This window comes from Sus scrofa, chromosome 4 (assembly GCF_000003025.6).
Source record: "Sus scrofa isolate TJ Tabasco breed Duroc chromosome 4, Sscrofa11.1, whole genome shotgun sequence".
NCBI lineage: Eukaryota > Metazoa > Chordata > Mammalia > Artiodactyla > Suidae > Sus > Sus scrofa.
Genome location: NC_010446.5, coordinates 61,863,437 through 61,886,178, shown reverse-complemented (window position 1 = coordinate 61,886,178; position 22,742 = coordinate 61,863,437). Strand labels below are relative to the sequence as shown.

At 45.0% G+C, this 22,742-nt stretch overlaps 1 long non-coding RNA gene across 1 annotated transcript; it reads left to right on the top strand.

Moving 5' to 3' along the window:
* LOC106510048 lies at nt 1,556–21,755 on the top strand. Its single transcript, XR_002343260.1, has 3 exons — nt 1,556–3,015; nt 7,539–7,677; nt 19,908–21,755. It is a non-coding gene; the product is annotated as an uncharacterized LOC106510048 (long non-coding RNA).

Sequence of the window (22,742 nt, the reverse complement as noted above, 5' to 3'; positions counted from 1 at the left end):
AAAATCTAAATAAATGGAGAGATATATTATGCTCATGGAATGAAAAATTAAATATGGTTAAGATGTTAATTTTTTAAAAAGTGACCTATAGATTTAACACAACTCCAGTCAAAATCCCAGGATCACTCATTGTACATATTGACAACTTAATTTTAAATTCTATATAGAAAGTGATAGGAACTTGAACAGCCAAACTAATTTTGAAAAGAAGACAATCTGATTTTAAGACTTAATATAAAATCACAGTTATCAAGACAGTATGGTAATAGTAAGAGGATAACCAGACACAAACACATAGATCAAAGGAACAGAACAGATTACAGGTATGAATCCACACAAATGTAAGCTTTATCATTGAGGTACATTTACATAACATGAAATTCGTCATTTTAACTCTTTTTTTTTTTTTTTAAGTCATTTTAGGGCCGCATCCGTGGAACATGGAGGTTCTCAAGTCAGGGGTCAAATCATAGCTACAGCTGCCAGCCCGAACCACAGCCATAGCAACTTGGGCTTTGAGGCATCTCTACAACACCACAGCTCACGGCAGTGCTGGATCCTTAACCTACTCAGCAAGGCCAGAGATCGAACCTGTGTCCTCATGGATTCTAGTCAGATTTGTTTCTGCTGAGCCATGACAGGAATTCCTCATCATTTTGTCCATTTTTAAGAGTACAGTTCAATGCTATCTTTGGAATTAAGGTCCGTAGTAATTTCCTCACTTTTGTTTCTTATTTTAATTGGAGTCTTTTCTCAAAGATTTGTCAATTTTGTCGCTCTGTTAAAATATCTTTGGTTCATTTATTTTCTCTCTTGTTTCTCTGTTCTTTATCTCCACTCTAATCTTTATTATTACCTTCCTTCTGCTAGTTTTGTGTTTTTCCAAGTGCTTTAAGGTGCCAACTTAAGTGGCTAATTTGAGACATTTTTTAATGTAGGAACGTAGGCATTTAAAGCTACAAATTTCCTTCTGACCATATTTCACTGCATCACAAAAATTTTTGGTATAGCATGTTTGTGTTTCTTTCATTTGTCTCTTCTAATTTGTCTTGTGATCTTGTCTTTAGTCCACTGGTTGTTTAAGAGCATATTTTTTTAGGGCCGCACCCACAGCATATGGAGGTTCCTACGCTAGGGGTCCAATCAGACCTGTAGCCGCCAGGCTACACCACAGCCACAGCAATGCCAGATCCGAGCCCCATCTGCGACCTACTTACACCACAGCTCACAGCAACACCAGATCTTTACCCCACTGAACAAGGCCAGGGATCGAAGCTTCGTCCTCATGGATGCTAGTAAGTTTCGTTAACTGCTGAGCCCACGACGGGAACTCCCTAGACTTTGGTTTATTTATTTATTTATTTTAATTTTTTTGTCTTTTTGGCATTTCTTGGGCCGCTCCCACGGCATATGGAGGTTCCCGGGCTAGGGGTCGAATCAGAGCTGTAGCCGCCAGCCTACGCCAGAGCCATAGCAACGCAGGATCCGAGCCGCGTCTGCGACCTACACCACAGCTCACGGCAACGCCGGAACCTTGACCCACTGAGCAAGGGCAGGGATCGAACCCGCAACCTCATAGTTCCTAGTCGGATTCGTTAACCACTGCGCCATGACGAGAACTCCTACACTTTGGTTTTTAATAAAGATTATCAGACAACTCTGAGAGAGGGGCATGAGAGTGTTGTCATGAGATAGCAGTTGTGTCTGACGTCAGAAACTAAACACTGTGTTTTATGGGGAAGGAAATGATGATCTTTTCCTACATCCAGGCTGTAGGATACCCAGTGGGGACAAGTGGAAAGAGAAAAATCAAGGAGGGCAACTTCTTCAGGGGAAGGGGGAAGGGATGGAGGCGGTTCACCTGAAATGAAGGGAAAGCGCATGTCTGCAGATGAGGTCAGACGTGAGGTTGAAGCCCCCTCGGTGTGTAGGAAACAAGCCCTTCCTCAGTGGGAGAGGGGTGGGTGCCCGCTCTAGGTCCACCTGGGATGGCCCCAGGGCTTGGAAGCAACTGGCAAGGTCTGTGCCTAAGTGGTTCTGTATTTAACCTGATGGCTTATTCCCAAGGCCCCAGCGTCTCATCAGAAGTTTTTTTTTTGTTTGTTTGTTTTTTGTTTTCCTGCTTATGGCGTTGGTCGGAGAAAGCAACAAGGAGTCCAGGGAGGAGATCTTCAGTAAGAAACTGACGCTTAAAGTGCTTTCAGATGAGTTTGCAGAATTGCCCAGATGCTAGGAATTAGGTTTTGACACGCAGTTAAGTGGCTATGCGCATGCGCTGAGAGGGAACCTCAGCAGAACGCTTTTGGACTGAAGTCTGGATAAGTGCAGATTTTTAGGATGTTTATATGAAACACTTTCCACGTGGGATACTCGCCCTTCTCGGCTACCACGTTGTCACGGCCGGGTTTCTTCCTCCCACACTGCTATCGATTTCCTGCTTCCCATCATTCCTCCAAAAAGCTCCTTAAACGCTTCTTCTTGCCCAGTGAAAACACGGACACAAAGGATGGAAGTGACCAGCAGGAAATGCTGGGGCCCGCCTGGCTCAGGTGGGGCCAGCTTCTCTTGTGACATGAACTCTTTGCTGCCCCCTGCGGGTGAAGGCTTCGTTTACCTTCAAGGCCCTTGAGTTCCCAGATTCACCTGCTCTCATTGCAGAAGAAAAACTAAACTGGTTTAAAGGCGGAGGCCCCACATCCCCTGGTTACTGACTTCCTTACGGTTTTGGCTTTCTTGTGGGATTCACCCTAGAGGTAGGTTGAGTGGAGTCTTGTCCCTTCACTGTTTCGTGGCAAATCCAAGCAGATTGGCCTCAGCTTCCTTTTCCCAGCTGTAGAGGTCAGAATCCCTCGCACCCTCTGTATTTCCGCGTTTTCCTGCCTCCACATTTAGTGATGCTGCTCCGTGGGAGGCTTGGTAATTGGATGGGTAATGGGGAGATGAATAAAACGTGGTTCTCTGGTTTCAGCTGCTCACAGTGAGTTGGGGGAGACGGAAATGGAAGTGTAACTCGTGGTGAGTGACGCCTTATCTTTTTTCTGTTTGTTGTTTGTTTCTCTGTGTTTTTACCGTGCTGCTGCATCAGTTTTCCTGCGGGGCATGTTCTTGGGCTGGTTTTAATTCAATGTCTAGGTTATTAAGAAACGTCACTTACATCATTATTACTGGTATGCCCCATGGCAAAAGCTTTTAAATGCCTCGAACTCAAGTAGAGTGTGAATGTGTGTAGGGAAACAGTAACCCTAAGGAAAACTATAAAATCATCTTTAGGTAGTTCTGATTTTATTTTAGTTTTTGCTATTTTTGTGTTATTCTTAAAAATCAATCCCCCCCCCCCCCCCGTCTCCCTACTGGATTAGTTTGAAGCAAATCTCAGATAGCATAAGTATTTCACATGTAAATATATGTGTAAATGTCTATAAACCTATGTATGTAAATGTAAGTATTTCATTATATATCTCTAAAAGAGGACTTTTTTCTATTATTTTTTTTTTTTTCCGCTGTACAGCATGGGGACCAAGTTACTCTTACATGTATACATTTTTTTTCTCCCGCTCTTTGTTCTGTTGCAATATAAGTATCTAGACATAGTTCTCAATGCTATTCAGCAGGATCTCCTTGTAAATCCATTCCAAGTTGTATCCAATAATCCCAAGCTCCTAATCCCTCCCACTTCTCCCTCTTCCTCCCAATCTATAAATTTAGCAGTAATTTCTTCATATTGTCAAATACCCAGTTAAGTTTCACTGATTTTTATCATCAGCTTTTAATTTTTTTTTTTTTTTTTTTTTTGTCTCTTTGCCATTTCTTGGGCCACACCCGAGGCATATGGAGATTCCCAGGCTAGGGGTCGAATCAGAGCTGTAGCTGCCAGCCTACACCACAGCCAGGGCAATGCGGGATCTGAGCCGAGTCTGCAACCTACACCACAGCTCATGGCAACGCCGGACCCTTAACCCACTGAGCAAGGCCAGGGATCGAACCGGAAACCTCATGGTTCCTAGTCGGATTCGTTAACCACTGCGTCATGATGGGAACTCCAGTTTTCAATTTTATAGTTGGTGTGTGTGTGTGATTCAGGATCTTTTGATAAGTCCCTGTGTCAAGGTGCCTCTTAAATCTTTTTATTTTAAAACTACAAATCTCCCCTCGGGTTCTTTATATTTTTCCTTGAAATTTATTTGTTAAAGAAACAAGGTAACTTATCCAAGAGGATTTTTTTGTAGCCTGGATTTTGCTGATTGCTTCCCCTTGATTTTTAATATGTTCCTCTGTTCTCTGTAGTTCCATAACTGATAGAACTAAAGGTTTAGGGCAGAAACACCTCATAAGTGGTGCTGTGTGCACTTCTGTCAGGAGACAAAAAATGCTCGCTTCTGCCTGTGATGTGAGGAGCCTTTCATAGCCATTACCTTGACCCATTAGCTTGTTAGAAGTTTGCTAAATAGTAATACTTTAATTCTATGATCACTTCTTGTGGCTTAGTGGAATATTTTTTATAAAGAGAAACTTCTCACATCAACATTTGGTTACCCTGAAATGTGGTCTGTACAGGAAAGGAAAGCCTTGATTCTTTTCCTTTATTAATAGTCTTTAAGGAGGTCCCCTCGTGGTGCAGTGGTTAACTAATCCGACTAGGAACGATGAGGTTGCGGGTTCGATCCCTGGCCTCGCTCAGTATGGGTTAAGGATCCGGTGTAGCTGTGAGCTGTGGTGTAGGTCGAAGACATGGCTCAGATCCCGCATTGCTCCAGCTGTGGTATAGGCCGGCGGCTACAGCTCTGATTCGACCCCTAGCCTGGGAATCTCCATATGCTGTGGGTGCGGCCCTAGAAAAAGACAGGGAAAAAAAAAAGGTTTTTAAAGAATTTAAACAATGTGAAGATCTCAGAGGCCATAGCCCTCCCTCTCCCCTTTAGTTTCCTCCTCTTTCCTTCGGTTCCTCTGAAATCTAGAATTTCTCATTCATTCTCTCTCTCTTATCCAACTTTGTGGGGCTTTGGAGAAAGAACTGCAGACTCATTCATACTAAAGCACAAATGACTAATAACTTACTGTGTGACTGTTCCAGAGAGATTTTCTGTTGAACTTGCATGAATGTCTTAAATTAGAGAAGTGAAATGAAGCTTCTTGGATATCAATAGAATTTGTCTGCACTCGCTGTCCTGGGTCAGCTGCTCTAATAAATGTTTTACATATGTTGTCTCCTAGAATGCCTAGCATGGCCCTATGAGTTAGGAATTTATATCACCCCCATTTTACAGATGTGAAAGACAAGGCTCAGGTTGTTGAGGCTCAGCTAAAATGTGGTGGAGGTGAAACTAAAACAAACCTGGCCCTGAGCCTACCTTGTCCATATAACTTCAGGCATCTTGAACGGGGGAAGAGGGGATGGGGGAGAGAAGAGCTTTCCAAGCTTGAAGTCATCAACCCAGCAGACCCAAGTTACTCATTGTGTCCGTGTGCAAGGCCGAGCCAGGCCATCACCCACAAAACCCAAGATTTGCCCCTGGGAGTGTTAACTGTGGAACTGTCATCTGACACCATAGCATCATTATTATGATGCCTTTGCCCCTTCTTCTGGATCCTGTTCTCTTTTCCAGCATCTCCTCCAGCTTCATCACTTGGTCCAGCCCCACGGGCCTCCCTCAAACATGCTAAGCTCATCTTTACATGCCTGGCTTCTTCTTGACACTTAGGTCTTGGAGTTCCCCTTGTGGCACAGTATCCGACAGTATCCATGAGGATGTGGGTTTCGATCCCTGGCCTCATTCATGGGTTGGGGATCCGGTTTTGCTGTGAGCTGTGGTGCAGATCGCAGACACGGCTCAGATCCTGTGTTGTTGCGGTGTAATTCAACAGCTGTACCTCCCTAGTCTGGGAACTTCCGTATGCTTCAGGTGCGGCCCTAAAAAGCTCTCCCCCCAAAAAAACACCCACAAACAAACAAACAGACATGTAGGTCTTCGCTATCATTCTTGCAGATAATTCCTCTGACCATCCTACTTAAAGCAGCCACTCCCTACCTCCCAACCAATAGGGATGGAGTAGGATAGTTGCACAGGTAGATGTCCCAATAAGGGACCATAAGATAGAGAGGGAAACCAAGGGAACTTTGGGAGATCATTGTAAGTTACTAATTAAGAAAGCCATCGGAATGAGGGAGGCGTGCTTGACTAGTGGAGGTGTGAGACATGCCTCACGTCATTGGGTGGGGGATGGTGTGAGACCTGCATTCAGGTTCAGACCAAGGGCAGGAGTTTAAGGACCACCCTTCTGCTGATTTGAATAAGCACCAGGACAGACCTAGTTTGACCTTATAGGGTCAAATACTCTCTTACGGGATACCAAGGAGGAGCTACTACTTGAAGAAAGAGGAAGAGGTGGTCCTTCCCCACCCCCTCTCCCCTTGGATGATAATCGTGTAGCCCACCTGATCCTTGGGGCAGAGCCTCCTCACCTGCCCACTGGCCTCTCTCACAAGCATCCTATCTTAATAAATCTATTCCTTGCCTATCACTTTGTCTCTTGCTGAATTCCTTCTGTGCAGAGGCACAGAAAACTTGAACCTCAGTAAGTCCAGACACTGGGTGAGTGATTCTAATTTAAAAACTATGGGTTCATGGACTCCTGTCGTGGTGCAGTGGAAACAAACCCAACTAGGAACCGTGAGGTTTCGGGTTCATCCCTGGCCTCGCTCAGTGGGTTAAGAATCCCACGTTGTTTGAGCTGTGGTGTAGGTCACAGACACAGCTTTGATCCAGCGTTGCTATGCCTCTGGCCTAGGCTGGCGGCTACACCTCTGATTCAACCCCTAGCCTGGGAACCTCCATATGCTGAGGGTGCAGCCCTAAAAATAAATACAAAATAAAAACTTGGGTTCAAGTCCCAATCTGGGTTTTGGCTAAATTCCAGCCATTAGTGCTGTCAGTTTCACAACCTCTAGCTTTTTCCCCCTTCTCAGTGTCTTTTCTAGCTCTTATTACCACTTGAAAGTATCTTCCATCTTTCCCCTCCCAGAATGTAGGGAGAACATGGCTGGCTTTGTCCCTTGCTGGGACTCTGGGGCCTGGCACTTTTGGAAAGGCTTTGTTGAATGAATGTATCCTTTGCTCAATGCACCCTACCCGGAGGCCTGTCTCACTACCCCAAATCCATTACCCCTGGTTCCAGTTAATCATGGGAACAGCCACAGCTGCTACAATTTGCACTCCCATCTAGAAAGTCAAAGCTTTCTGCCCTAGTATTTATAACCAAAGCTTAACAGAAATGGCCAGATTGAGTTCCAGTTGTGCATAAGGCTGAGGTCCAAGGTGATACCTATTTTAACTAAAACCCATTGGCTTAGTCTATTTCCTCTGAACTAGACAGTGCTGGGAATAGTAAAGTGTTGGGGGAACGTGTTTCGAGGCCACTTTTCATGGCAGATCCATTGTACTCCTTGGTTTTGAAATGTGGCATCTATCTTCATTGGCTCTGGCTGCTATAACCAACTACCTAGGCTGCTGGCTTAAATAACAGACATTTATTTTTCACAGTTCTGGAGGCTGGCAAGTCCGAGGTCAAGGTTCTGGCAGATTTAGTTCCTGGTGAGAGCTGTCTTCCTGGCCTGCAGGTGAGCATCTCCTTGCTGGGTCCTCAGAGGGCAGAGAGAGAAAGAATCCTGGATCTTAGAAGGTAGGTAACCCCTCACGGGGGTCCCACTCTCATGACCTCATCTAAACCTAATTACCTCTCAAAGGCCTCACATCTGGATACCATCACTTAGGGAGTTCAGACTTCATCATATGGATTTGGGGCGGGGGGAACACAAACAGTTCGTAACTGCATCTCTCAGATTCTCCCTTCTTGATGTATTGTCCCTTCTTGATGTAAGCATTGAATGCCTCTAGATGAAAGAAAGTTAGGACAGAAATGGAAGCATCTCAGGCATCTTCCAAAGCTGGGATGGCAAAAGCTCCTGATATCCTACAAAACTAAATCGGTTTGCCTAGAGTTGACCAATGGCTTGGGAGACAATTTCCGGAGCAGTCAAAAATCTAGTCCTAGACTCACCTGGCAGGGGGAGGGGGCGGTTTAAAATGCAAATTACTGGAGTTCCCGTGGTGGTGCAGTGGTTAACGAATCCGACTAGGAACCATGAGGTTGCGGGTTCGATCCCTGCCCTTGCTCAGTGGGTTAATGATCCGGCATTGCTGTGAGCTGTGGTGTAGGTCACAGACCTGGCTCGGATCCTGCACTGCTGTGGCTCTGGCGTAGGCCGGCGGCCACAGCTCCGATTAGACCCCTAGCCTGGGAACCGCCATATGCCACGGGAGTGGCCCAAGAAATGGCAAAAAAGACACACACACATGCACAAAATGCAAATTACTAAACCAACAGGAGATCTGCTGATTCAGCACCCTGAGGGATGGAATCTTCAGACCACAAGTACTCAGGTATGTCTTATGTTCCCTGGGGTTCGAGGACCACTGTCATTAAAAAATGAGATTATACTTTGGCACAACCTACTTCTCCCAAGGCGCTGAGGTAAGTCACTTCAATCACAGCGCGCCATTTCACTCTGGGGTTTTTGCCTCTCGCCTTCCTTGTTTGGCTGGGGTGGGAAAGGGGTGGGGGTGTGCAAAGTGAGACTTCCTGACCGACCAAAGATACCGCCAAACATTGCTAGAAGCCTCTCCAGTCCCAGGAACTTCCTTTGCTCTTTTAGATGCTGCCTTTATGTATAGTTTTTGCCGAAGGAAAGGCATAGTTTATTCTCACCTTGACTACAATATTGTTGAATATTCAGAGTAGTCATTGGTCTCCAACATCTCTCCTGTTTCTTTGTTCCCATCCCTGTGGATCTTTCTCTGAAAGATTCTACCTCCACCCCCAGCACACATCTCTCATTTTTCTTCCCTCCCCCCCATGCTCCTCTGAATCCTCTCTATCTTTCAAGAACAAATTCAAGTCTGTCTTCACCCACTAAACTCCCATCAACCTCAGGCTGTTCTTCTCCCTTGAATTCCCAAAGTAATTGAACCCTGTTTTTGAGTACTTAACTGTGTTCCCCTGTGCTGTTAATTTGAAGACAAAGAGCTCGCAGGTACTCTGTTGAGTGCCTAGAGGCAGGTTGTTGATGGGGTCTTTAGGTGAATTGGACAAGAATGACACTGGATGCAGCTGAGTTGAGTAAAAAAGACTTCAGCTCCTGAAGGAGGGAAGTTCAAAAGGAAACATCAGGAAGTTTCTGGTATATATTTATACCATTGATTGGTGGGGGGATGGATTTTTGGCAGCTGTAGACTTGTAAGTCTACCTGATAGATTTTAAATCAGGTCTTGTCTTGGAAGCATAAATCTTCATGCCTTTATTTCCTCAAATTTAGTAGAGATGCGAGACCAATTTATAGTCACAAAACTGTTTTTTAGACAGAAATGAAGCAAAGACTTTTAAGGAAAAACTGTAGCAAGGACGTCACAGTGAATTCCTGTGCGTGGGAAATAACATAATGTCTTTTCTGTCAGAGGAAATCTTGGTTACTCCATTTTGCTGAAATGCCTTCCTGGGACCCCCACTTCTCCCCGTAACAATGTGTTTCAAATTAGCCAACGGGGCAGAGTGTGCGCCCTGACCTGACCCGTGGGAAGGGGACAGGTAAATCACCTGCATTAGGGATAAATAGGGGAGTGTCCTTTGTTCCGCACGCACACTTTTTGGAGAGCCCGAGCCCTTCTGCAGAAATAAAGAGCCTTGTCGAGATTTCTCCTTGTCCATGTGTCTCACTTTCTGACGCTGACGACCTGAGCCAGAGTTATTATCATTTCCAACATGTGTCATGGTTAAGGTTATATAAATTTTCATGTTCCAACCTAAAAAGGTTTAAACAGATTTCCGCAGAATTCTATCCAGGTACATTTCTTTGGATCTAATGAAAATGAAATCTAATTTTCACCTTATGTTTTGTGTTGCTCAGGGCTGACTAGGGAATGTACTGCTAACTACTCTAAGTGTAAAAAGTGCCTTTTTGGAGTACTCTGGTGGCCTAGGGGATTAAGGAGCTGGCATTGGCAGTGCAGTGGCTTGGGTTCGATCCCTTGCCCGGGAGCCTCCACATGCTGTGGGCACAGCCAAAAAAAAAAAAGTTCCTTTTCTGTCTGGCAACTTGTCATGACTGTCTTCACTCAGGGAGGGAGGAGAGAAGGAAACTGAGAGGCAAAGTAAATATCTTAACAGTTTGTGTTTCTATTTCACAGTTGCAGACTGTAGTGGTTTAGTCAGGACTTGAGTCTCAAAGAGGTGATGCTCTTATACCACTGTACCCCCTCTCTGGAAACATGAGCTTCTGTTCCCCTTCGTGCTTCTGCATGAACCAAATCATTGCTCTGTTAAGAGAAATAGGTTTAACAGTGTTCTTATTCACGACTTAACACTTCCCTGACTCCCAGGGATCTGGCCTGTCCTGGGTGCATCCATCATTCTGGAAAAACCCTTCGAGCCCTTGCCAGCCCTGGGCACTTGGAGATTTCCTTCGAGAGCCAGCAGGGGTCAGCTGGAGCAGCGGCTACTCTGGCCACTTTTGTTGCCGAGACCAGGGCGGCACAGGGAACCATGCCTTGGCTCCCTGAGCTGAGACAAAGCATGCCTAAGTCTTTAGAGATGTTTTATGTGCCTTCCCTAGCTTTCCTCACTGTCCCCTGCTTTGCACCACATACCCTTAGGCATTTGGTCTTTGCTGGGCTCAATATACCCTTTCTTCTCTCCCATCAGCCTCGAAGCTAACAGGACAAACCATCTCTTTCCCACTGGAATGGAGGGTTTCTATTTCCAATGTAACTCAGTAATAGTTAACTTTACAACTTTGTCCATGTGAACACGCTATGGCCTCTCTCTGGTCATCTGACATTGACCCCAGTGGTGGGGAATTCCAGCTTGTGGCCTGGTAGGAGGCGGGCAGGGGGTGAGAAAGGTGCAGAGAAGACAACTTCTGGGAACAATCTGATGATTCACCAAAGGGTGTGGCCGTCCTAGTCTGAAGAGAGCAAAAGGAAAATCCCATATGTCACAGGGGCCAAGCTCCCTTCTTTGAATCCCTAGTGATGAAATAGCTGCTGGCTCTGACCTGCCCAAAGGGTCGTGCATTGTGAAAACTGTTGTCTTTCAGTGGATGTTCTCCGGGGGCTATTTTGCTGAGACCTCTCTTATCCCAAACCTTCAAAACAGGACCAGCTTACATCATTAGCGGGGTCCAGTGCAAGATGAAAACGTAGGTCCCCTTGTTCAAAAACTAAGAACTTCAGGTTGGTGACTGCAGAGCATTAAGCCAAGCACAAGGCCCCTCTGAGCATGGAGGCCAGTGGGACTGCCTGACCTACACCTGTGACGTCATCCCTGTCCCCAAACACACACATAGGAAAAGGTCTTCCTTGTCCTGGTCCAGGGCAGACCTGACTTTTCCCCATCCTCCGGAACCAGGGTCCTGGAGGGTGAGAGGGGTGCACGGGGAAGTGTGTGAGATTTTCTTCAACACTTAAGGGATAGACACTGTTTTATTGGAGATTCTGCAGGAAACCAAATTCCTGCCCTCACTGAACTTGAAATTGGTGCAGAAGACAACAAACAAACAGGCAAATACTTGCATATAGCATGTCAGATAGTGACAGGTACCATGGAGAAAAGTAACACAAAACAGGGTACGGGGGCTGAGAGGTGGCAACCTGGAGGGGTGAGGCCTTGTAAGGTCAAGAGGGTCTGTTGGAGAAAAGGCTTGGAGGGAGTGAAGGAGTTGGTCAGGTGGGTATCTGAGGGGTGAGCGTTCAGGCAGAGGGTCTAGCAAGTGCAAAGGTTCTGAGGTCTCTCAAGCTTGAGGAGGAGCCAGGAAGACAGTGTGGCTGGTGTGGACATGGGACCTGGAGCAGGTAGAGGTAGAGAGGGGTGGTGAGATCTCATGCAGTAAGAACTTTGGATTTGACCCTGGGTGAGATGGAAGCTTTGGGCATTTAGTACAAAGCAGGCTCATCATCTGACTCAGGTTCAAGGGCTAAGGTAGGTAACCTTCTCATGGGGGTCCTACCCTTTGGAGGTTAAAGGGCTCCCTCTATACTCTGTTGAGAAGAAATTGTGGGGGTGGAAGAGTGAAATCAGGGTGACCAGTGAGAAGGCTCTTATAATAACCCAGGTGGCTTTGCCCAAGCTGTTCATGGTGGAGGTGACGAGAAGCCATCAGATTCTAGACATTCTAATCTTAAAAGGACAAGGGGGAGTTCCCTGGTGGTCCAGTGGTTAGGACTCCTCACTTTTACTGCTATGGCTTTGGCTCAGTCCCTGGTCTGAGGGTTGAGACCATGCATCAAGCTGCTGCATGCCACAGTGCCCCTTCTCCAAAAAACAAACAAAAAAAAAACCCAACAAAAAAACACTTTTATCACTGTAATCCTATTGCTTTTGCCATGTAAGTGCTCAATAAATATGCATTTAATGAGCCAGTGAGAGAATATAAATTAACACAAAATTTTCTTTTTGTCTTATTAGGGCCACACCTGCAGCATATGGAGGTTCCCAAGTTAAGGGTCCATTCGGAGCTGTAGCTGCCGGCTTACGCCACAGCCACAGTAACGCCTGATCCTTAACCCACTGAGCAAGGCCAGGGATTGAACCTGTAACCTTATGGTTCTCAGTTGGATTCACTAACTGCTGAGCCACAATGAGAAATCCAACACAATTTCTTATAATAAGAGATGTAACATGAGAATAGTGAAATGTCAGTGTTTTATAATTTTGGTTCCCACTTTGCTTCAATGAAATTTGCAACAATATTAAAGTTCAGCTCATATGAAATAAATTATGCGTCCCCAGGCCCCCTGGCCTGTCAGCCTGAATACGTGAAAATGGACAGTAAGGCTGTAGTTATAGTGTGTGGTCAATAGGTGGCGCTGTATCTTGTTTGGCTTCCTCCCTACCAGGTCCTGTGTGTGGAGGCCACTAACTGAGTGTTAAATGCAGTTTTAACTGGAGTTTACACTTAAAATTGATTGTCTTCCCCAGTAATTTGGAAAGCCTTTCTCGAAATTGTAGTACAAAACTGACTTTTGAAAACCGCATTCTTCCTTAATGGCACACATAGATATTATTTAAATGGTAGAAAGTTGGTCTCACTCTCGGAAATAGAGCAGTGCCCGCTTTTTCCACTGCTTGATGACAATTTTATTTCCTTCTCTGTGTGATTCTGGTATACGAATATGTATATAGAATTTTTTAGGGGTTAGAGGGGCTGCTTTTGTAAGAAGACCACAGAAGCTATGATGAGATTTATTGTCCTTATTTGAATGTGTACAGGGAGGTAGAAGTACAGGAGCGGGTGGTGTCGGGAGGGGGTGTTCAGGGGAAGATGAGGCAGCAGAAACCTGTAGGAGGCTGTGAGGTTTTGTGGGAAATTCTCGGAACACTTTTCACAAGGCACGTTTCCTCTAAGAGTGGGCTTTCAGCTGCTGAGCCGCCTTCCACTACCCGGAAAGCGCTGAAGCAGCGCCGCCTTGCTTCCCCTGGAACCGTGAAACTGGCTAGTTCTTGCTTGTCCAGCGCGTACCTTCCTGCCATTGGAGTTGGTCATCACAGATGAAATGTAGCCAAAGCCAGGTGATCTGAGACTCCTGTCTTGGCAGACTTGAGGACTCGGATGTTCAAGGATGCTGGTGGATCCATAGCTTTCCTCTGAGTCAGGCTGAGGTAAACATCATCCTCTGAGAGGTGACTTGTGTCCCCTAAGGGTCCCTGAGTGGGTTTTTTTTTTGTTGTTGTTGTTGTTGTTTTTTTTTTAATTAAAAAAAAATACTGAGGTATAGTTGCTTGCTTGACAATGTTGTGTTGATTTCTGCTGTACAGCAAAGTGATTCAGTTATACACATATCCATTCTTTTTCAGATTCTTTTGCCATCTAGGTTATCACAGAATACCAAGAAGAGTTCCTTGTGCTATAAACAGGTCCCCGTTGACTATCCACTCCATATACCATAGGGTGCATATTCCATTTCAAGCTCCCAATACTTCCCTCTCCTGACCTCTTACCTTTAGTAACCATAGGTTTTTTCTTTATCTTTCTTTTTTTCCTAGCTTCTATTTTTTAATCTTATTTTTCTAAAGTATAGTTGATATACAATGTTGTGCCAGTTTCTGCTGTACAGCAAAGTGACCTGTCATAATACCCCCGCCCCCCCACATACACATTCCCTTTCTTATATTATTTTCTACCATGTTCTATCTCAAGTAACTGGATGTAGTTCCCTGGGCTACACAGCAGGACCGCATTGCTTATCCATTCTAAATGTAATAGTCTGCATTTGCTGACCCCAAGCTTCCAATCTACCCACTCCCTCCCTTCCCTCTTGGCAAGCACAAGTATGTCCTCCATGTCCGTGGGTCTGTTTCTGTTCTATGGATAGGTTCATCTGTGCAATATATATATATATATATATTTTGTCTTTTTGCCATTTCTTGGGCCGCTCCCGTGGCATATGGAAGTTCCTAGGCTAGGGGTTGAATTGGAGCTGGAGCCACCGGCCTATGCCAGGGCCACAGCAACGCAGGATCCGAGCTGCATCTGCAACCTTCACCACAGCTCACAGCAACGCTGGATCTTTAACCCACTGAGCGAGGCCAGGGACCGAACCCACAACCTCATGGTTCCTAGTCGGATTCGTTAACCACTGCGCCACGACGGGAACTCCTGTGCAATATTTTAGATTTTACATATCATAGTGTTATATAGTATTTGTCTTTCTGACTTACTTCATTTAGTATGAGTCTCTAGTTTCAACCATGTTGATGCAAATGGCATTATTTTGTTCTTTTTATGGCTGAGTAGTATTCCATTGCATACATGTACCACATTTTCTTAAATCCATTCAACTATCAAGGGACATTCAGGTTGTTTCCATGTCCTGGCTATTGAAAATAGTGCTGCAATGAACATAGGGGTGAATGTATCTTTTTGAAGGAAAGTTTTGTCCAGAGAGAGGCCCAGGAGTGGGATTGCTGGATTATGTGGTATCCTACATTTAATTTTTTGAGGTACCTTCCTACTGTTCTCCATAGTGGTTGTACTAGTTTACATTCCCACCAACAGTGAAGGAAGGTTCCCTTTTCTCCACACTCCCTCCAGCATTTGTTCTTTGTAGACTTACTAATGATGGCCATTCTGACTGGTGTGAGGTGGTATCTCATAGTAGTTTTGACTTCCGTTTCTCTAATAACCAGTGATGTTGAGCATTTTGTCATATGCCTGTTGGCCACCTGGGTGCTTTTAGAGCCCTGGGCCTCTGAGCATGAGACTGTGCTCCTCACAATATGCGGGATGCAGAGCTCCCAAAATGCAAGGCCTTCAGAGCTGCCTCTGCCAGCAGACCTGTAAAACGTGCTCAGGCCAGTATAGTGGTTCGGATGGATTTCTCTCTAAGCAGCAGAGTCAGCAAATGTGTGCTGTGTACCTGCCATAGGCCAGGCCCTGTGCCAGGGGGACAACAGTGCCCAATTTTTATCCTCAATCTTTCCTCAGAACACATTTCCCTCCTCCTGGACTCTGGGCAGCCTGGTTTTCTGCTCATAATTCTGCTTGTTTTTGGTTCCTGCTGCAAAGTTTCCTATAGTCCAGGACTGGCCAGTGTTGTATGTTTTTGTCTCCCATCATTAATGGTTTGGCTCTGCCATCTTATGGGTGACAAGCTGGACCCCAGAACCTCGAGACGTTACTTCCTTGTTCAAAGCAGAAGGAAAAGGATACACCAGCTGCATCTATTTTTTTTTTTTTTTAATCAGAGGGGTGGTTTTCCCATAGGTTCCCAGTGGACTTCCCATTTCATGGCATCACCACCTGTAAAGGAACACTGGGGTTGGTAGATGCAAACTGTTCCGTTTAGAATGGATAAGCAACGAGATCCTACTGTCCAGTACAAGGAACTATACCCAGTCTTTTTGACTAGAACATGATGGAAGATAGTATGAGAAAAAGAACGTGTGTATACGTGTGTATATACGACTGGCTCACTATGCAGTACAGCAGAAATTGACACAACATTGTAAATAAACTTTAAAAAAAAATGAAAGGAACACTGGGGAAATGAAGAAGATGTTTGGGAATGGGTCCTGAGTTCACCAACTGAAAACCTCTGCTCCGAAGTACATTCTATCCAGCTGAATCGTGCTCTTCCATACATGTTGCCATAACATCTGCATCCAGGTCATTCTGTCACATCCATCACTTTGGGCTGTTGTTTCCCTCCTGTTTCTGTCCCCTGTTCTGTCTTCATACTGGCTGCATTTTTTTTTTCTTTTTTTTTTTTCTTTTTAGGGTTGTACCTGCAGCATATGGAGGTTCTCAGGCTAGGGGTTGAATCAGGTACAGCTGCCAGCTTACACCACAGCTGGGATCCTTCACACGTTGAGCAAGGTCAGGATCAAACCTTTATCCCCACGGAGACCATGTAATGTTCTTAACCCACTGAGCCACAGTGAGAACTCCTCATAATGACAGCATCAGTCGAGGACTCCTGCCCTTGGAGGTGCTAGACAACGTCCCCTCTTATTCAGCCTGGGAGCCTCCCCTGCCTATTGCTCTTGGTCAGCCTGCCAATAGCAAACCTCCTCTCCTAGGCATGCTCTCCTCCTGCACTCCTGCTTGGGGGTCGTGAAAGTCTGTCTCATCTGTCACGGTCTTCGAGAACCACTGGATTCATCCTGTGCTTTTCCTTCTCCTTTGCCTCTGACACCCAAAGGTCCCTGAGTCCTGTTCATCTTATCTCAGGAACAGTTCTTGCCTCCCCCTCCCTTTGCACAGCCCCAGTTCTACTTCAGGTCCTGATTTCCTCACCCTGTTTCAATCCATCCTCCAAAGTGCCTCAGTTATCTTTATGTTATTTGACTTGATCATTCTTTCTTGACTAAAAAGCATTCATGGTTAACGTATGGTTTCAGGATAAAATAGAAGCATGGCATTCAAACCCATCCCGCCCAGCCCGTCATTCCAGCCCCATCTCCTCTGTGTTCTAGGTGACGGCTGAAGAACGGGTGCTGTGGAACTTAAGAAAAAGTTAACATAAAACAAAACGCAGAGACACATTTATCTTTTTTTTTTTTTTTTTGCCTTTTTGCCTTTTTGCATTTTCTGGGGCTGCTCCCGCGGCATATGGAGGTTCCCAGGCTAGGGGTTGAATTGGAGCTGTAGCTGCCAAGTCTACACCAGAGCCACAGCAATGTGGGATCCGAGCTGCGTCTGCGACCTACACCACAGCTCACGGCAACGCTGGATCCTTAACCCACTGAGCAAGGGCAGGGATCGAACCCGCAACCTCATGGTTCCTAGTCGGATTCATTAACCATTGAGCCACGACGGGAACTCCAGAGACACATTTATCTTAATTAAAGGTGGGAACCGGGGGACTCAAGGTCTCAGGGACCAAGAGCCCCGCTGCAAGAAACCACACTGCTTTTATTATGCTCTTTAGGATGATGTCAAGTGGGGGGGGCATTTGAAGGTGCAGGATATAGTTCTTTTATTATTTTAAAAGTCACATAGCTGGTCCCTGGTTAAGCTTTTATTCTGACCTTTAGGCATTTAACCACTGTTAGCCTTGAGGAAGCCTGGCATTAGCTGTCTATGCATAGCATCTAGAGAATCATCCTTGTGCTTCCACAGACGTGCCTAGGTTTGCACCTCACTCTCCTTGCTGATGCATATTCTGCTGACAACTTCTCATCAACCCCCTGGGGCCATGAGACGCCTCTTTTTTTTATTCGAACAGGACATATCATGCTGTGCAAATGGCATGCCTATCTGCACAGGTCCAGCTTGCTTAGACCAACGCATTATGTCCTCATTCAGCTGACCCCATGAATAACTTTTGCCTTTTGATCTTTGTTCTTAAGCTTAAGTCATTTACCAGCACTGTGACTGTTTTTCAAGCAGGAAGATGGGGTAAAGGCAAAGCAGGACAAGATGGAGTTTTTAGCATAGAAAATAGAAACAGAGAGGCTAAGAAAAGATTGTAGGAACATGTCTCCTGACACTTTTTCCCTTGACCTTCAAGGTCTTCAGTTTCCCAAATAGGTCTCAGAGCTTTCCTGGGTCTGGAATATTCGCTCTAACCTCTTCCCTCAGGGGCCTCCTTCTCCTCCTCAGGAATCCAGCCCCAATACTACTTCTCTAGTGTGGTTTCTCTCAAACCCAGTCATATAGCCGCTTTTTCTGCCATTGGATGGTTCGTATCACGTGTGTGACACTGCTTTTCAGATGCATATCCATCTCCTTTAAGGGAGCACCAGTCCCTGATTTAGCATCGCTTCCTTAATAGCTGCTGAGGGGCATGGCACATAGCAGGTGCTCCAAAGATGTTTGCTGAACAAATGTTTTTGGGCTTTCATGGATAGCGATGGAGAAGGTTTTCTGAACATGGTGCGTTTGGTACATTCTCTATATGTGATCCCTGGGGATCCTGAAAGTTGAGTTAGGAAAACTTTACAGAACAAGTGTTTACTGCAGTGTGGAGCTCCTTAGTTTCCAGGATCAGAGATGGTGTGTGTGTGTGTGTGTTTGGTGTTTTTAGAACAAGGCAGTGGCTCAGCCTTGTGGGAGCAGATTATATGAGACGGGCACCCAAAACGGGTGAGACGATGCCAGCCAATCTGTCACATTTCATCATCTCCTGGTCTTGGGCTGCTGAGATTCCTAATACACGCCTCTCAGGCTTACATCTTGTGAGGGACCGCCTTCATTTTTCATCTCCTGCAAGTTGCTTGCTTATACAACCTGTCTCGAAAGAATGTCTTAAGAAAGCGTATTATTTATTTCAAGTTCAGTAAATGAATCTCCCTGTATGGGGTTTATTAGGCATGGGCTTTGATCACTTCTGCCTTGTGAGGAAAGCTATAGGCACGGGGAAGAGGCAGATCTCTTTTATAGGTTACTTCTTAGCCAAAAAATAGTATTTTTTTTCCTTTTCATTTTATACTACTAAAATTGCAGTTACGTAATTGTGATAAAGCAGTTTGGGGAGTAGTCCATTTAAGACTCAAGGATAGAGGGAGCTGTTACTGTGGACCAAAAGAAAAAAAAAAAATGAGTGATTGTACTTTTTTTTTTAACTTTTAAGAAAAGCCTACTTGCTGCTGGGGTGTAGGCATTGGCAGATAAAATGTGTGGGCTGGTAAGTTGTTTGTGTATACTTGCATAATTGTAGGTGTGTGTGTGTAGATCAGTACTTATAGAACCTCTTAAGTTTAGAAAAATGGTGAGACTGACATAGTTAACCCGTAAACACACATCCATCTTATGTAAACACATGTAATGCTTTTCTGTACTAACAGCATATAGATAGGTCTCCTTTAACAAACAGATAATATTTGAAACACATTATAGTTTAAGTGGGTTCGATATCTTTCCTGAACACTTGTTTGTGTCATTAATTTTCTTTGCAATGCTCCCTTTTCAAACGTTACAAAAATCATCTTCAATCAAGGTTTAATTACTGTTATTGTCAAAGAAGTTGGATCTGGGAGTTCCCGTCGTGGCGCAGTGGTTAATGAATCCGACTAGGAACCATGAGGTTGCAGGTTCGGTTCCTGCCCTTGCTCAGTGGGTTGACGATCCGGCGTTGCCGTGAGCTGTGGTGTAGGTTGCAGACGCGGCTCGGATCCCGCGTTGCTGTGGCTCTGGCGTAGGCTGGAGACTACAGCTCCGATTGGACCCCTAGCCTGGGAACCTCCATATGCCGCGGGAGCGGCCCAAGAAATAGCAAAAAAAAAAAAAAAAAAAAAAAAAGAAAAATTTCACACACATGCCTCTTCAGCCAGCTACCAAAGCGCAAAAAAAAAAAAAAAAGAAGTTGGATCTGCAACAATGAGGTTTTACTGAAATTTTCCCTTTTTTTTTTTTTTAGCCACAGAGGTTAATGAGAGTTCGTTCCATCAAGATGAAACAAAGCAGAGGACAAGCCGTGTAAATACGTCTTAGGTACTTTCCTAGAAAAATATTTCGTTTTCCGGTTCCACTGGAAAAATAAGCAGTTGGGACTTGCTAGTGAGTTGGTACTATTTAGGAATTTTTGAGGTGACTTTCCATTTTTGAAATAAAAAAGAGATTATTCAAACGGGTTTAAGTATATCATCTCTTGTGTCTCTCACATATGGCTTTGTATGAAAAAGAGATCGTTCTAAATGGGTAGCTTGGCAGGAAGGCTGGTGATAGAAGATGATTTTATGGAAAATAGAGTGTATGGTGATAGGGAGAGAAAACCTGGCACTGAATGTAGAACTCTGGCCTCTTTGGACTGAATCCTGAAAAAGAACAGTGTGCCTTTCCCGGCATTGTTGTTCTAAAGGTGTGGCAACAATATCAAAAGCAAAAATCCATTGTTGGAACAATGAAGCTCAAGTTGAAGAAGAATGTTGCAAGCATCCCTTTCATGTAATGAATTGAGTCCAGGTTTCAGAGGGGCGATGGCTTAATTGCTGGTAGGTGACCTTTTATTATGATTATTTTCTTCCACTTAAAAGATTAAGCTTTATTCAGGACAGAGTTGAGAGAACAAAGAGTAAGTTAGCAGCAGCATCTGTTGAATCATGAGAAAATAAAGGCCTATACACAGAACAGCTCTGCTTGGCTTTCACGCAGGTCTGTCCCTTAAATGCCAAAGGTACTGTTACCTTTTCCTTTTTTGCTCCTTAAAGGCTTCGTACCAGGCACCGAGCCCCTTTCCTCTTGTTTGTCATTGAGGTTTTCCTGTTCTTTCTGTAGATAGACAAATCCTCTGCCTATTCACCTGAAGCTGCTCATGAAGGTCACCCGTGGCTTCCACTTTGCTGAATTTGAAGCTCAGCTCTCTACCTGGGTTTACCTTGACCTTTCAGCAGCATTGACAACCTTCATCCCTTTCTCATCTTGCAAACGCTTGCTTCTCTTGACTTTGAAGACGACATCATTTCCTGGCTTTTGTCTGGCCTTACTGGCCGCTTCTTCCCAGATGCTTGTTGCTTGTTCCACTCACTGTGGACACGCCCAGGACTCAGACCCTAGGCTCTTGTTCTTTGTGATAGATTCACTCCCTGGGAAGCCCTGTCTGCTCTCCTGGCTTCATACGCTCACAACTCCCATATGGGCGCCTCTGGCCCTGAATCCCAGCCATCTCTTCTGTGTCTCTACCTTGCCATTGTTGCGTGTCTAAATCAGAACTTGACCTCTCTCCTTCAAGTCAACTTCCACTGGCATCTGCGGCATGTCCATCAAGGACAACCTCATCCTAGGAGTGCCAGACACATCCCTGACTCCTCCCCTTCACATCCTACATCTAACCCTTGGGGAAATCATGCCATCCGGAATCTTAGTACATGTCTCATTGTTACCACTTTAGCCTGACCCACCAGCACCCCATATGTGGGTTATTATAGCCGCCTTGTAACTGGTCTCTGGGCTTCTGTCCATGTTATTTATCCCCACAATCTGCTCCACCCCAGCTAGATTCTTCAGTGCGTGAGTCAGATCCTGTCCCTTCTCTGCTTCGAACCTTCAGTGAATCCCTGTTTCCTTCAGATTAAAGACCCAAGTCCTTATCAAGGCCTATAGGACTCTATGAAATCTGCTTCTTTCCAACCAACACCATATGCTCTCAGTTGTATGTGGAATCTAAAACAGGACACAAATGAACTTACCTATGAAACAGAAGTGGACTTAGAGACAAAACAGATGTGTAGTTGCGAAGGAGGGGGTGGGGGAAGGATGGAGTAAGAGTTTGGGGTGAGCAAACTATTATATATAGGATGGATAAACGAAACAGTCCTACTGTGTAGCTCAGGGAACTATATTCAACGCCCTGTAACAAACCATAATGGAAAAGAACATTTAAGAAAAAGAATGTGTATATGTATAACTGAATCACTTTGCTGTGGAGCAGAAATTAACACTACATTGAAAATCAACTATGCTTCAGATAAAGAAATAAAAAAAAAGATGTGCCTTTTTTTCCCCCACCTATCATCTCGCTGACTTTCTCTCCTGTTACTCATTCACTGCAGGTGCAATGGCCTCTGCCTTTCCTTAAACATTGCAGATGTGATCTGTTTCCATTTTGGGGCCTATGCACCTGGCGTTCCATCTGCCTGGAATGTTCTTCCCCAGACATGGGTCTACTTAACGCCTTCTTTCCAAGCCCTTCTCCAATGTCACCTCCTTCCTGATGACCCCAGTTATACTACTGCAGCCTGCCTGCCCCCAGCTCTCCTGATCCCCCTGTTCTATATTGTTTCTGTAACACTTACCATCTATTAACATACTATTATTTAGTATGCTTATTGTTTTCATTCTCAGCCTCTCCTACTGGAATATAATTTTCAAGAGGGCAGGGACTTTTGTCTGTTTTATGTCCTAACATCTAGTGTGGTATGTGGCACAAGTTCTCAAAAGGTACGTGTTGAAGGAATAGGGGAAAGTTGGGGATGCTGGGAGCCACAGGCTGGCTTTCTTTCACATACCATGACTTTGTCTCTCTTGAGTCCTTTCCCTTTACTACCCCATTTGCTAAAATGTTTGTTGTGGGGATGGGGGCAAGAGTGACATGTCCCTTGGGCTGGCTTCTGGGAGAGGGAGGGAAAAGAGAGAAAAGAAAGCCTTTCCTGCCCTTGTGGTAATGAGTTGGCTTGTATTAACTTGAGTGATGGAGCCAGGGCCAGGTAATCAGATGGCTTGGCCTCATCTGATGTAGTTTGTATTCTGCTATTTT